This window comes from Vanessa cardui, chromosome 22 (genome assembly GCF_905220365.1).
Source record: "Vanessa cardui chromosome 22, ilVanCard2.1, whole genome shotgun sequence".
Classification (NCBI taxonomy): Eukaryota; Metazoa; Arthropoda; class Insecta; order Lepidoptera; family Nymphalidae; genus Vanessa; species Vanessa cardui.
The window spans coordinates 1,964,278-1,982,124 of NC_061144.1; the positions used below are offsets into that span (position 1 = coordinate 1,964,278).

General features: G+C 32.7%; 1 protein-coding gene across 2 annotated transcripts in view; it reads left to right on the plus strand.

Moving 5' to 3' along the window:
* The window catches only part of LOC124539281, a 149,715-nt gene that overhangs the window by 35,193 nt on the left and 96,675 nt on the right, over positions 1–17,847 (plus strand). The gene's annotated exons all lie outside the window — the stretch shown is intronic.

The window sequence follows — 17,847 nt, forward strand, 5'->3', positions numbered from 1 at the left end:
AATATAATTTCTACCAATCACAAGAGGGCAAATGCCAAACAAACATTTGACAGCGAATTGATGCGATATCATTCGAGATTCGAGGTCAAGAGTCATAATTAATAATATTTATAAATTATGAAAAGAAATGGATATAAGTAGTCAAGTATATTACTAATTTATTACTATCAATAAAATATTATCTAATTCATCAAGAATGCAACTGACAACCATTTGTTACCACCATAACATCCCACTGTAAATGCCCCTTGCTTTTTACTACATCGCAAAGGTGACGTAACTTCCTTGCCCGTGGTCAAGGAAGTGACGTCACCGTCATTCCGTTTTCGTTCTACAATAATATATTAATCAAAAACTCTTTGTAATATCTAATATACAACACTGTATTATTGTGTGTTTATTATGCATCTTGATATCGTATCGTATTTAATTTCAATGAAATTACATCACACTTATATTCCGCAATTTTTTAGAAAAGCGTAGTGGAATAACCTCCAAACCCAGAGAATGATTAAGCCCAATAGTGGTACATCATTAAGAATCAAAAATCAAAATAAACTATATTCAAGTGGGCTTTTACAAGCACTTTTGAATCGTAATATTACAATTACCTAAGTGAAGCTACCACCGGGTCGGAAAGTAGATTCTACCGAGAAGAACCGACAAGAATATCAGTAGTTACTCTTTTTTAACATTTATAAAATAATATTATTTATAATTTCAATATGCTGTTACTTGACTTTGTTAAACATGAACTCAATAACAATTAAATTAAAAATTTCAGAAACCCCCGCCACAAAAAACATAAGCTACCTTTAAAAAGTAAAAAATAATAAAAGAAAATTAATCCTAAAGTACCTATATGCATAAGTATGTATTAATATTAAAAAAAAAATACTTCGCGTTGGGGGACCGCACCTAATTAATTAGTGTCACATGCTTACCTATCTCATCTTTTACATAACACTTAATATTATTTTGTACAATAGCGCTCGGTCCCCCAACGCGAATTTTTTTTTTTTTAATATTAATACATACTTATGCATATAGGTACTTTAGGATTAATTTTCTTTTATTATTTTTTACTTTTTAAAGGTAGCTTATGTTTTTTGTGGCGGGGGTTTCTGAAATTTTTAATTTAATTTTTTATTTTATACTTTTTCAAGGTAAGCATCCCTATAATATCTCTGGTTAAGTTGTAAATACGTTGGTTCTTGTTGATTTAAAACATTTAAGTTAAGATTACATTTTAAGGTCAATCTTGTTCTTTTTTATTTTAGTTACTAATTAATTTTTTTTGTTTCTTTATTATTTTTTTTTATCTAAAAATTTTATTTAATTATTAATTAATTTTTTTTGTGATGTACAAGTCATAACATTTCATTTGATACCCCAATTGAGCATATTTGCAGACATTCGGTTTTTCTTCCCCACTTTAACCCCCCATAACTTTTAAACGGCTAAACCGATTTTCATCAAACATGTCTAAGAACACTCGCCCGTAAAACACCTATAATACAAAAAAACTAAATTGAAATCGGTTCATTCGTTCGGGAGCTATGATGCCACAGACAGACAGACAGACAGACACGTCAAACTTATAACACCCCTCTTATGCTTATAGTTTCGCTATAAGTCTAAATGGATGGATATGGATATGGATATCAAATGATATCAATATATCCATAAAGCGCCATTTTGTAGAGGCAGCCATCTTGGATTTAAAATTTTTCATACCTAATAGTATTTCACTAGTCAAGCCCTTTCATTTGATACCCATATTGATCAAGTTGTAATAAAAAAATGTAAAGCACCATTTTGTAGAAGCAGCCATCTTGTATTTTAAATTTGTCATATCTAATAGTATTCTACTAGTCAAGCCCTTTCATTTGATACCCATATTGATGGAGTTTAAAAAAAATATCTAATCTGTCATTTTGTGGCGGCGGCCATCTTGGAACAATTTTCATCAAACTTACGTAAAAACACTCTCGACATTTTCTACTGTCAAACAAAAAAAACTAAATCAAAATCGGTCCATCCGTTCGGCGGCTAGAGTGGTACAGACAGACACACACACACACACACACACAGACACGTCAAACTTATAACACCCCGTCGTTTTTGCGTCGGGGGTTAAAAATATAGCGTATGTATGTAGTTTCAAACCGTATAGTACGACACAACTTAGATATAGCATCGGCAAAATTCGTAAAACCGATCACATCCGAATTAAGTACGCTATACCAAATAATCAATATTTATTGTTTATATGAATATGATCTTTACACAAATGTAATAACTTGTTATATCGCATGACCTAATATATTCTTCAATTTGGCACGTCGATTTACATGCACCTGATATCTCGAAAGCGATGAATAGTGTCATTGGCGCGATAGGGAGCTTTTTTCTATGGATGCTACATCTAACTTGTATCGTACTATACTTTATTTATTTGAAACATCCATAACACTAGCTTCGAACAAAAAATATATCACATTCAATATTATATGATTACACGAACATCAAATCATTACTAGAACCAAATTGATATTGATCAGAGCAAATTACGGTGGTGTGTCATTTCGCAAACGCCACGTGATACTAGGTGTTGCAAATTATTTGATCATTTCGTGTAGATATTCCATTTTTAAATTGACGTCCATTGCCAGCGATTTATTTATTATTAAGGTAATACCAGCCAGTATATCAAATTGCGATCTTATAAAACGTGATGTCTTCCCCTCCAATTAACTCTTCAACTGTTTAGGGGGGGAATCCCACCAAACTCATAAATGAAATGGTAAAAGTAGTCAAATTCAATTGTACAGTCAGGGTAAGAAAAGGTTCGTCACCTTAAGATCTATTTTCGTGTGCTCAGTATGAGCGATAATCTGCTTCACCGATCGAGAAGGACATATTGCGTCGCGATGATTTGATGTTTAGGTTCAAAATGTACTAAAAGTTTAAGACTTGATAAAGGAATTAATTTGAAAACTGATAAAGGTGTTCCTACTCTGGCTGCACTTTAATTAATTAATTGTAATTCCAAATTTCACCCACACCACCTAGATGACCGAAAATCCACAACATCGCGATTTTTAAAACATTTTCTGTTTTGCACAACCACTCTGGAACCAGCTTTTGCCGACAATTTTTCCGTAGCGATAAGGCTTGAGGACCTTCAAGAAAAGAGCGTACCTCTTAGCCTCCAGGTGTTGTAGATTAACCATGAGCGGTGGTAGTCACTTTCCATCAGGTGAACCTCCTGCTCGTTTACCACCTATCACATAAAAAGTACTACAAGTATTCTCATCAGCAAGTAAACTTATCATAGCGTCTGTATCTACTGGCGGTGGTGACCACTTCCTATTAGGCAACTAAGACCACCTACAAAATACACTAGACAGTCATCGATTAAATAGAGCCGAGATGGCCCTGTGATTAGAACGCGTGCATCTTAACTGATGATTGCTGGTTCAAACCCAGGCTATTCATGTGCTTAATTGTTTGTAATTCATCTCATGCTCGACGGTGAAAAAAAACATCGTGAGCAAACATGTATCTAATTTCGTATAAATTCTGCCACGTGTATATTCCACATTGGAACAGCGTGGTGGAATTTGTTACAAACCTTCTCCCCAAAAAGGGCCAGCAGTGGTAAATTTGCAGGCTGTTGTTGATGTAATTAAATTTCTTCTACGAACGATTTATATGAGAAGAAATAAAACCACAAATAAACTTTCAAAGCACTTTTATAAACGTTTACAAATTGCCGAAGCATTATGTTGTAATAAGTATTAATGAATTATTTATGTTGAAAGCAACTGGCCATTGTAAGCAAATTTCATTTTAATCATAGCGACGTTTGGCTTGATACTTGAATGACGTAATGTGATATTAATGGATGGATATTTGCTGATGTTTACTGACCTTATTCTTAGGAATTATCTGTGTTTGTTACATTGGCACACTCGCTCTTTCAACTGCTTCATTATTATCGCTGTTTTGATATGTAATGTTACAGCTTGGTGCAAATACTTATTGTTTCTGGCAGGATTTGTTACATATCTTCAATAGTAGCCTTTAAATTTCCCACTGAGAAGGCTGAGAAGGTTAGGAGCTTATTCCACCACACTGCTACGTTTTGAATTCTTGGATTCACATATGGCAGAATGTAATTGAAGTTAGACATATACAAGCTTTCTCACGACGTTTTTCTTCCGATAATATCGCGATATTATATAAAATATAAGCACATGAAAAGTAGTGCTTGCCGGGGTTTGAACTCGCAATCATCGATTAAAATGGTTTCAACTACTGCCCCTCTCAGCCCTCTTACATACAGACAAAACTTTGTATTCCAAATGTTGGAAAAGAGTATCGTATGAGTTTTTTGTCGGTTCTTCTCGGTAACATTTATAAACATCCATGTAAACCGGTACATTTACGTTTAGAATTATATAAAACTACGCTTCAAAAGTGATAAAATTCTATTAAGTATAGATGCATTTGATTTGCTTAAAAAGTGACTTTTCTTTTCCAAAGGTTTTACAATTTATGAATTCGTGGATGCTACCTTAGGAATAAAACAATCGCCTCCTGATTATTTCTTAATCGTAATAAAAACTGTAAAAATAATAAAAGCAAAAATATAATCGTCTATATTTCTTTTAACTTTTCAATTTTGGAAACATTTTATTTCCCATGTAGCTTTTCTCCAAATCATTATCATTGGATTAAACGATCGATAAATAAGTACACCAAGCTGTTAGTTTAGACGTAAACTCTTTCCGGTCTTTTTGCATTTGCCGCCCAAAGGGGGGAGAATATAGAGTTAACATTTTTATAACACAGGGAAAATCTTCATAGATACCCGACTCCTGAGGGATGGCCGGTTATGTGAGATTGTACTCCCTGCGATGGCCGCCATCAGCGGGAACGGAGAGCCTGCGGGATCGCTTTCGCAGCACGTCCGCTACAAATAGAGTTCAAACTCAAACTCAAATTCTTTTATTCAATATAGAAGCATTACACTTACTTATTGATTGTCAAATAAACACTACCACCGGTTCGGAAAAAGGAACACCCTGACCTGAGAAGAACCTGCGAAAGAAACTCAGCGGGTCTTTTTTTTGTTATTTTTTTTTTTCACCTAGACATACAAACTTATGCATTATATCGCACAGTTATATAGTCCATTTAATGGACTAGCTAACATATAAACCAGTAAGCCTTCGAATTATGATCTATCTTACCAATTAAACTTGACAGGATTACTTTTAAAACGAATACATATTACGAAGGTTATGACAATACTTCAATATATAATTTCAATATTAATACAATGCTTTCGATATTGCGATATCAAAGCGATGAATGGAGGCGTGAGTATGTGTGCATAACTTTTACAATACATTATGTGTAACATTATGTGTATGTATGTATTATGTGATATAATAAAATTTTGGTATTACATATAATGTCTATGTTATAAAACGTTATTTAGTATACTATGTAACATTTACGTATTAGTATATACGTGCGTATTCTTAGATCTTTTAAAATTTAACGGATTTTGATGCGGTTTTCATCAATCAAGTTACAAGTAAATATGATTTTTTCACTTTGTACAGTATTCAATTTACAAAATTGCAATGCCTTACTCCGAAACCTACTAAGCTATTATAATAAAATTTGTACCGGAAAATATAGCATATTTTGGAGAAGGTATATAAGGTAATAGGTAATAGTTGATATAACGAAAGTATAATATTACTAATAATTATTCATAAACAGCAGTCTTAAACAAAGCGTATTTTAATTTTTTAATTAAAAATAAGGCTATTATTACCAGTAACAGCTATTAATATAAACATATATGTTTTCACTTTTGCTTATAAATAAACGTACATAAAACAACAATGACTGGAAAGACTAGATAGAATTAAAAACAACCGATTTCACGCAACGACCGTAACATGGCATTTATCTGTGCAACAATTACGCACCATTGTCTTATAGTAGAAAGGGCGGGGAATTACGGTGAAAGTCTAAATTATGCATACAGACTGTAACACAAGTTCTGTTAATAGTCTTAATAATTGTTCTTAATGTCTAAATTACGGTTTTGTAACGTATTCTGGAAGTAAAATCGGTGAATTAAAATGAACACTGAGAACCGAGATGATAGTGAACAGTGGTTAGAACGTGTGCATTGTAACCGATGATTACGGGTTCAAACCCAGACAATCTCCACTGAATATTTATTTTCTAAGTTTTTTTTTTGTAATTCATTCATTCATTCATCTCGTGCTAAATAAAACATCTTAAGAAATATCCTACATGTGCCTAGTTTCAATGAAATTTTGCTGCACGTATATCCGCTAAGCCATATTGGAGTAGCGTGATGGAATAAGCACCCAACCTTTTCCTCATATGTCAAAGTTTGGTATGACAGTTGCATGTAACGCCGATGTCACCCTTAGCCGAATTCGACCGTAAATATTCACAAATGAAGGTTACAAAAACTATGCGGTAACTTTCGACAATTTCTACCCACTTACACATTGTATAGAACAAAGTAATATAGTTAATTAATTAAGACTGGTTACACTTTTCAACTTTTCACTGGGTGGACCGATTTTGATATATTTTTTTTGTTTGAAAGGTAGTGCTTCCCGTGGGGTCCCATTTTTTTTTTATTTTTTTCCGATGATGGTATCCATATGAAAACGACATAAGTCTTAAATTTGGATTATGTATATGCGCGACAAATAGGTGAATAACTGAAAATCACGTTAACCAATTTTGATAATTCTTTTTTTATTATGAAATATATACTTCAAGAGTAATTTGGTGAAAGTTTGGTAAGGTTCTGAGCACAGGATCCATGACAAAGTAACGGAACGGAAGGGAACGGAACAATTCTGAGGAGCACGTTAGCGATACTCAGTCGAATCTTTTATTTATAGGTTATTTGGATATTTGAGTCACCTTCCGTAATGTGGTTATGTTTATGTAATTATCATAGTCGAATATTATAATCAACTAGCTACCCACCCCGGCTTCGCACGGGTGCAATACTGATACTAAATATACTACAGAATTTGTTTATTTACGACATCACATCGCAAACTTCTAAAATTATCAGTGTTTCTTTACTATATTGTTCATTTATTATATACACAAACCTTCCCCTTGAATCACACTATCTTTTAAAAAAAACCGCATCAAAATCCGTTGCGTAGATTTAAAGATATAGGGACAGAGAAAGCGACTTTGTTTTATACTATGTAGTGATGGAACTCCTATACGGCTCGCAGTTAGGCTGCGATATGGGGCGGAATTTCTTACTATCTTTAATCAAATTTTGTGTATGTGATGTGATGTCATATGATGTCCGAAATATAGTTGGTCTTTTTCAAAGTTTTTTTGCTGAGTTCGATTACAGCTCTTTCGAGGGATCCTTGTAGTTGTAGAAAAATATTAGACTACTTAAAAGTCGATTAACGATTATATCATGTAGTTATAATTATTGTTATATTTGGAATCGGTGTCGAGAGTACTTTAACAAATATGTTTTTTACAAATTACCTTTTACACAATAATATACTGGATCAATCAAGGGGCTCGTATCGCTTCTTTCTTTTGATTGTTGGGGCAAGGGCACCGCGGCTGACACCGGCTCCAAATATAACAATAACTATAACTACATTATATAATCGTAAATCGACTTTTAAGTAGTCTAATATTTTTCATTTCATTTAACTTAGGAAGACTCTAAAAAATATGTTGAATACGCAATTATTTTTATTACTTTTTCGTGCATATTCATTTGTTTTAAAATAGTGTTTTGTTTGAAGTCGGTTTTTCTTTTTGTTAAAATTTTTATTTATGTTGCTGACTGTACGACATTAGCTAAGAAGTTGATTTGTTCAACATTCTATCTTATCACATAAGAAATGCCATTCAAGCCATTAATTTTAACGTTAAAATTATCAAAAAAATACTGTCACAAACACATCCCTTTGAGGTTAACTGTCGTTTAAAAAAAAGACGTTACTAACGCGAGGTTAAATGTAGTTTAAAATAAATGTCTTACAATAATCAATAGATATAAACATCTTATCTAAAGGTGTACTTATTTTATATTAAGAATATGTATATTAATAATTGTCGCCCGTGGTTTTGTTTGCGTTTTAGGAATTTGTTGTCAGTTAGTGTGTTAGTGTTTGTCCTCGAAGTTCAAGCTTATTATGTAGCAAATTTCATCAAATTTAGTTCAGTTATTTGACCGTGACAGACCTTCGCAATAAAAAAATATAGATTATGTTTACTACGGTGTTGAGTATATTATCGAATATACACGAATATAGAGTATATTTATCTGCCTTGATCCAATACATTATTAAAACAAAAAAAGTTACAATTAACAAATGTAATAGCTTTAAACTTGTAATCTGTATTAGGTAAAAAATCAAACATACAAACCTGTTTGGTAACATTCTTTTTTAATATTATTTTATCTGTATTACATTTCTTAATTTATGTTATGACATTAAAAAAATGGTCATTCGATATAAATATGGGTGGCTGTCAACTAATTAAATTAGCGTTTAAATAAATAATATATCCATTTAACTAAACGCCACAACAACAGAACTTCTATGAAATTAGACACATGCAGGTTTCCTCACGACGTTTTTCTTCTCCGAACACGAGATGAATTATAAGCACAAATTAAAGCACATGAAAAGTGGTGCTTGCCTGGTTTTAAACCCGCAATCATCGGTTAAGATGCACGCGTTCTAACCACTGGGCCATCTCAGCTTAACAACTAAAAGACACATTTCTATCTAAAGTCTTACCAATTTCAGATCTATAACAGGACAAGGAGGCTAGTTATTGCGACTCAAAATTGCGACATCACTAATTCTTAGTTACAAACATATTGACAGTTGATTTTTTTTATATAATATGATACAGATTAAATACAAAAACTAGTCGAAGTGTACGATTTATGTCAAGGTAGATCGCCACCTGTCAAAAGTTGACAGCTAATGAAAAAAAAATGTGTTTAATTTATATGGAGCCAATGAACTCTCGTTATTTTTTTTAATTGAATTCCAATGGCACAGGTGCTTGGCTTTATGTGATTATATATGACATTTTTTTTAACATTACGTGTATTAATACTCAGGATTGAATTAATAATGCCAAAAAAAATTAATCACATCGTGGGACACCCGTTTCAAAGTTCCCTTTGTAATTACATAGTATAAAACAAAGTAGTTTAGCTGTCTGTCCCTATGTATGCTTAGATCTTTAGAATTTCGCAACGGATTTTGATGCGGTTTCTTTTAATAGATAGATTAATTCAAGAGGAAGGTTTTTGTGTATAATGCTTCGATCATATAGTATATAAACACTGCTAATTTAGTAGTTTCTAATGTGATGTTGTAACATAAATAATTGTATTTAAATAACATGACTTTGTATTTTTTAAATGTTAAGAAAGAGTAACTACTGAGTTTATTGCCGGTTCTTCTCGTTAGAATCTACTTTCCGAACCGGTGGTAGCTTCACTTAATTGTAAAATGACGATTCAAAAGTACTTGTAAAAGCCTACTTTAATAAAGTTTATTTCGATTGACTGATTGAACATCTTTTGTAGTACATTTAGTATCAGTATTTTACCCGTGCGAAGCCGGGACGGGCGGTAGTTAATCTATATTTAAATGGAATTTAGCTTAGGTTAAATACTTTCCTATAAAATATTCTCTAACGACAAACTCCCATAATAAGTAATTACTCTTACAGAGAAAGTGGAGGACAATGGGTACAATAGATAAGTAATTGTTATGACGTCTACAAGCGTCTACTGTCTTAGAAAGTGTTAACAGACAATGTATATTTATCTTGGAGAGTTAATGGAGAAAAATAACAATTCAATCGGTAGTTTAAGTTTATCTAACATCTTAAATAATTAATAAATAAATATTGGACAACATTAATACATTACTCTGATCCCAAGGTAGCTGAAGCGCTTGTGTTATGGAAAATCGGAAGTAAAGACGATACCACAAACACCCAGATCCAAGACAACATAGAAAATTAATGGAATTTTTCTACATTGACTAGCCCGGGAATCAAACTCGAGACCTCGGAGAAGCGTACCCATGAAACCGCTGTACACACTTGAAATACTAAAACTAGTTTTAACGGATTTAAATCGCATTTATTAATTATTTTCGTCATCCCCAAGTTTCGAGCACATTACAGTGTTTGTGGTCACGGGTAGGGTATTTAAATCCGTTAAAACTAGTTTTATTTCAATGTGTAATAATCCCGAAAATCTAAGACAACTTTACGCTGTACACACTACTCGACCACAAAGTCATCGTATGTAAGTCCCTCGAACCTACACACTGGCTCACTCACACTTCAAACCAGCACATAACAATACTAAGTATTGCATTAACAACTAACAAGCTACAGAAAAGAGAAGAGAACGAGAAAGAAACACCCTAGGTGTTTGTGGTACCGTCGTTACTTCTCATTTTCCACAACAAGACACAACACAAGTGCTTTAGCTACTTACGTTGGGATCAGAGTAATGTATATGCTGTTGTCCAATATTTATTATTATTATATCTGTTGAGTGGATGGTACCTATACTTACACAAAGCCCTACCACCAAGTACTTGTATACTTAGAAATAAAAGCATATTCAATACGAATGCTGTCTCGATGTCTTTATTTAACATAGCAGCTCAATTGGAAGGCAAGAATTATCAAACAATATTTACCGTTATAGAGTTTCCTTACGTAATATTGACCTATGAAATGTTAAAAAAATATTCAATTAATATTCAACTCTACAGCTTATGTAATACGACTTCAAATCGTTTATATACTTTCGTTCAATCTCGGATTTGTTCCACGAGGTTCCGTATTTATTTCAAACAGATCTTGCAGTGTACTGTTGGAAAAATATGTCTTTTTGTATATATATTTTTTAATTTTTTATTCGAATTCTGACAAGTATTACTTAATGTGAACAATTCAACAGTTACCAGTATATTATGAACCTAAACGTAGATAGATATTTACTTGATTCATTAGTATTTTTTTTTTTTTATTATAAATACGTTTATATAATTTTTTTTATGATATAGGTTGGCGGACAAGCGTATGGGCCACCTGAAATTAAGTGGTCACTATCACCCATAGACAATGACGCTGTAAGAAATATTAACTATTCCTTACATCGTCAATGTGCCAGAAACCTTGAGAACTAAGATGTTATGTCCCTTATGCCTATAGTTACACTGGCTCACTCACCCTTCAAACCAGAACTCAACAATACTGAGTTCTGTTATTTGGTGGTAGAATAACTGATGAGTGGGCGGTACCTACTCAGACGGGCTTGCACAAAGCCCTGCCACCTGAGATTGATTTAAAATATTCGATAAATAAATGTATCTGCTACTGTCTATTACGAGTATAATGAAAGTAATTACAATAATTACAACGAATTGCAGAAGCTATATTTACCTATTTTGGATATTATGATTTAGTATCTATTTTATAATTTTAAAATAATACATAACAACAATCTTTAAAAAATACATATTTTTTATACGTTAATAGTAAACATACAATAGTAGAATCAAAACTGTTCATAGATTCATATAAATACGTTATTACTATCACAAATAAACCAGTAAAATTATAAAATAATGAAATCCTAAAACGTAACTGTCTTGCTGACGGTACATTGATAGCTTGTAAGTAATAAGCTGATAAAATTAATAACACCGTCGACCGGATTACGCAATCGCCTGTAATTACTCGTACCCGTACAGAAATACCAGTTACAGGAATACTAGACTTTTTGCTTTGAAGTATGCAATATTAAAGCTCGATACATTTACTGTAGAGACACAAATCTAACGATTTATACTAATGTCACAAATGGCAAAGTTACTCTGTATACAGTAAGGACATAGAACTGTTTTATATTTTGACGATCTCCGTGGTCACCGGTTTTCATGGGTACGTAACTCCGAGGTCCCGGGTTCGTCCGGCCGAGCCGATGTATAAAATAGTGCACTGGTTTTCTGTGTTTTCTTTGGTTCTGTGTGTTCGTCGTACCGTCGTTACTTCTGATTTTCTATAATACTCAGCTTTAGCTATCTACATTGGGATCAGAGTAACGTATGTGATGTGCAATATTTATATTATATTTATACCTAACGACTGACAGCTGGAAGTGTTTTCTTCTTATAGATGTACTCTATATTTAAGTCTTGTTTAAAAGAAAGCCTGAATATATAATCCATATAGAATAACCAACAGCAATATAATTGAGAAGTGAAAATATTGCAGCTATACTGGTCCTAACACACAACCAAAAATCAAAATCGGGTAGTAAATAAAAGAAGCTATACGCAGATACTCTTAAAATTTAAATAATCATATCTAAAATGTTCCTCTTTTGAAATTCGTTGAAGGAAAAGTAATGTACAATAGATTTTGCAACATGTTGAATGACCTTTGTCTTTTAACTCTAGGTTTCAGGTTTCATTAACTAACCAACTCTTTTACAATCAACCAAAAAAACCTTATTGTTGTGGTCAGTCAAGGATAAGTAAAAAAGAAGGGCTTATGCGGATGGGACACTGTGGTAAGAGTAACTTCACACCATGCTGCACTTAAGTCCTTTTATTTTAACAAAATATTGTTCACATAGATGAGATCAAATCTCAAACGTGTTTAAAAATTTAGGTTTATAGATTAGAAGCCATAAAGGAAGACCTAACTAAGCCACTTCAATTAATACATCGTTATTAGAAACGCTTTAAAATTTAGGGTTCCGTAAGAAATTATTTAATGTTACATATTTTTCATATGGTATTTTTTCAGTGCCGTTCGCTCTCATCGTATATTGTACTGTCAAACTGCGATACTTAATATTGTTGTGTTTTAAAGAGCGAGAGAGCCGGGGAAAGGAACAAGGCATATAACAAAGGGATGTAACACAGAAATACCAGCAACCTACACACTGGAACACAATAATAATCAGTATGCTGTTTTTCGGTAGAATATATTATGACGAGTGGGTGGTACCTACCTAGACGGCGTACTTGGTGATTGCCCTACCACCAAGTAAAACTAAATCCAAAGCTATCTATTCCCGATGTCGTTATGTACATGTATACATAACATCTTATTTTCACTAAGAAACCACGTGTTTTTATATATAAAAAAAAAAAAAACGTAATACGTGTTCTTTTGTCTCATCACAACATAACAGCAAGGCCAGGTAGTCACGCCAGATGGTTATGGAAATTATATCTATGATATATCTTGTGAACGGTATTTAATTGCTGTTTAGGTAAAATGTCCAAATATATTCCAAAATTGACGATTAATAATTACTTCTAAATCGGGTTTTGATTCTAGGTCAATTGTGTACATTTTTTTCCCAGATTGAGTCAAATTATGTCCCATTGTATATGAGTGCGAAAAACCAGTACACCTATGTATCTCTCTGTCCTTGTCTATTTTCGGAGGTTAGAGGAAGACAGCATGAGAAAGTAATTTTCGTCCGTCTAATTTGAATAATGATACGGAACCATACGATCGAAAATAAATTCCTATAATATAATAAAAAAGTCTACATCAGCGTTATTGGATTTTAAGCAGCCTTCTTCAGTTAAGTGGACTGCTTTAGTTTTGAAATCGTTAGCTATTTTTGAATTGATCTCGACTTTAATAAAATCTAAAAATAAAACATCACACGTCCGAGTTCTTGATACGCGATATTGAGGCTAACTATCTTTAATTGTCGCTATTATTGTAATCAGTGTTGCATAGCAACTAAAGCAGTTATTACGTTTTCGATTTTAATTCACTGAATTGATAAAAAAGAAACATTATAGACCTAATTATTTGCACTTTGTGTGCCTAATTAATAAATTATTAAACCAATAGTTATATATTATTTTATTAGGTTTCTTAAAAAATCATTGATTATGTTTTTATTTGCAGCCTTTGTTTTGAAATAAAATAATTAAAATCTTATAAATTCTATTTTAATATAAATTAATTGATATCTAGTTTATTATAATTATCAATATAAACAATATGAATTAAAGGTACTTATTATTAAATAACATCCGGAAAATCAACAATATCGACGAATTCCAAAAAAAAACGATTTATTTAAATTACAACATTTATAGTAAGAATCCATTTTTTAATTATATAATTAAAAAAACATGATAATTTTGGCACACACTACACAGGCTCAATGCCAGCATTTGGATCCGTCACTATCAAAAATGTGTTCGAGTTACGACGTTTTTGAAAAACAAACTACCAAACCACACTTTCACATTAAGTAATATCCATTTAACGTTTAAACTTTTGACATTATATTGCTGTTAATTAGATTATATAACACTAACTACTTTCCATTCTCTCAGTACGTTAAAATACAGACCACGACCATCATAAAGCAATAAGCTTTCGTAATGAACGTTATAATCCTTTTAAATTCATTCTATATTTTATCCCAAGTTTATTGAAACATTAACATAATTAAGTATAATACAATAATTGAAAGAGACGGGTATAAAGAGTAAGAGAGAAAAAGATAACCCTCCTATTCGCTTACGTGGTGATATCTGCAGTCATCTCCGCCGACTAAAGTCTTCATTCCAATAACATATTTTTCATACAAATAACAAACCGGCAAAAACAAATAGTACGAGATCCCGCTGCAGAATCACTGTACCCATCGAGATTTTGCTAATAACAAATTTTTTACACTTTATGTCTACCAGCTTGCCTATCCAAATTTAACCACTAGTATTTTTAATTAGCCCATTGCGCCTGTACACAGGCTTACTCACACTTCAAAACGGAACACAAAATTATCAAGTATTACTGCTTAGCGGCAGAATGATCAAAGCCCTACCAAGAAAAATATAGAAGTCTCAGAAATATATATGTATGTAATGTATATTGCGTTTTTAAAACGACGTTTGAAAGCCAATGATGGCATATTCCGATGAGATAATAGATGGGTTACAGTTCTTGTGCCAGTTATGACAGATCACGCAATTGTCCCGAGGGCCGCTAAAATGCTGTGACGGTATGTTATCATTATAATATATTACGTTATATTATATAAGTGATTGAATTCGTTGAGTAATATGTTTATAAAGAAATATATCATTGTTATGTGAAACTGGAGTGTAGTTGACGAGCGTAGAGTGCGAAACCATTATAGTATAAAACAAAGTCGCTTACTGATGTCTACTGATGTCTGTTCCTATGTACGCTTGTATCTTTATAATTACGCAACGGATTTTAGTGTGTTTTTTTTTAAATAGATAGAGTGATTCGTAAAGAAACACTGATAACTTTAGAAGTTTCTAATGTGATGTCGTAAATAAACATATTCTTTGGTATATTTAGTATTAGATGGAATCATTTTTTTTAATTGAATTTTTTCAACACTTAATTTTAATGAGTTTATTTATTTATATATCAATAGTTTAGAATGACGAAATCATATTCTACTATGTTCTTATTAAATGAATATAAAAACAATATTATTTTCATTACGTGTAATTTTTATTTTAATATAAATAAATGTAAAACAAATTCTATTAAAATAACGTTCTAAAATAACTTACAAACGGAACAATAAAAGAAAAATCTGTAGCAGCGATGAGTATAAAATCTCAAGGTCGAATTTGAATCAATTGGTTTGACTCGAACTTTTTTAAGCAAAAAGTATTTACGTCAAGCGCATTCAGCGCTTAAATTATTTACAACAAGTTTGAAATAGCTTCACTTTGGAATTAAGTGTAGCAATACAGATTATAATCTTTATAATAAGTAAAGTGAAAAAAAAAAGTAAAGTAACTTACCACTTCTGGGCTAAGTCCTCCTCTTCCATTAAGGAGAGGGTTTGGGACATATTCCACCACGCTGTTCCATTGCGGGTTGGTGGAATGCACATGTGGCAGAATTTCGATGAAATTAGACCCATGCAGGTTTCCTAACGATGTTTTCCTCCACCGCCAAGCACGAGATGAACTATAAACACAAATTAGGCACATATATATAGCGGTGTTTGCTTGGGTTTGAACACGATACCATTGGCTAAAACGTTCTAACCACTGGGCCATCTCAGGTCTCTTTATATAAACTATAACATAATAAACTAGCTCTTTATAATAAACTATAGCATATTCCATATTAGGAATCTTTGCATCAACTTTTTCATCTCAGAGCCGGATCCACAGATTAAGAGGCCCTGAGGCCACAAATTGAGTGGACCTAACAATTTCGGTCAATCGTGTTTTATAATTATTTATTGGAAGATAACTTTTTTCTTTCTTTGCTTATCTTTAACAGTGATTAAACGTCAAAATAAATCGCATACCAATAATAGTAACAGACTACAAACTAGCATCACACCCCGACTTCATACGGATGAAATTTATTATTATTTTTTTAAGTTATAGGTTGGCGGACGAGCGTATGGGCCACCTGATTGTAAGTGGTCAGTGCCTATAGACAATGAAGCTGTAAGAAATATTAACTATTCCTTACATCGTCAATGTGCCACCAACCTTGAGAACTAATATATTATTAATAAAGAAAATGACATGTTATTAATAAAACTTATGAAATGTTCGAGCACAGTGTACCTTCCTTCCAGTGGAAAAAATACAATTGGATCATTGCTGCTTTCCGAATCGGTGGTAGAATTTAATTATTGATTCAAAGACGCTTCATTGTGAAGTTTACTTGAATCAAATTCATTTGATTATTGATTAGATCCGGATAGTACTCTCTAATATAAATCTAATATAGACAACAATGCGAGGATGACTGGATGCGAGTAGCCGGAGAAAGACCACAGTGGCGTGCGCTTGGAGAGGCCTATATCCAGCAGTGGACAACAACAGGCTGATGATGATGATGAGACAACAATTGCTATCACTCTTACGGAAGCCGAAGCTGAAGCATTTCCGAAAATCCAGTCCAGTTTCCGATATGACACAGAACATACGACGTTATCAAAATGAACACCAAAATATACCCTATTGGCTCATTTTATAAGATAAATAAAGCTACCACCTACTACCGGAATGTAGATTTATATCACATCGCAATGCTGATCACTGATTTATCAGATTGGATAAAGCCCTTTTTGAAGACTTTGAGTCACCAAACTGGTCCAACTATTTGTATAATCTAGTACTATAAATTTAATTATTACTCATAACACATTATCACTATAGTATGAAACAAAGACAACAAAAAAACAAGAGAGTCGAGATGGCCCAGTGGTTAGAACGCGTGCATCTTAACCGATGATTGCGGGTTCAAACCCAGACAAGCACCGCTGGTTCATTTGCTTAATTTGTCTTTATAATTCATCTCGTGCTCAGCGGTGAAAGAAAACATCGTGAGGAAACCTGCAAGTGACAAATTTCATAGAAATTCTGCCACATGTGTATTCCACCAAACCGCATTGGTAGTAGTTGAGGAGGCCTTTAGCCCAGCAGTGGGAATTTACAGGCTGTTGTTGTATGAAACAGAGTCGCTTTCTTTGTCCCTATATCCCTATGTATGCTTAAATCTTTAAAACTATGCAACGTTTTTTGATGCGGTTATTTTAATAGAGTGATTCGAGAGGAAGGTTTTTGTATATAATTAATGGACACTACAGTAAAGAAACACTGATAATTTTAGAATTTTGTAATTTGATGTCTTAAATAAACTAATTCTTTAGTATATTTAGTATCAGTA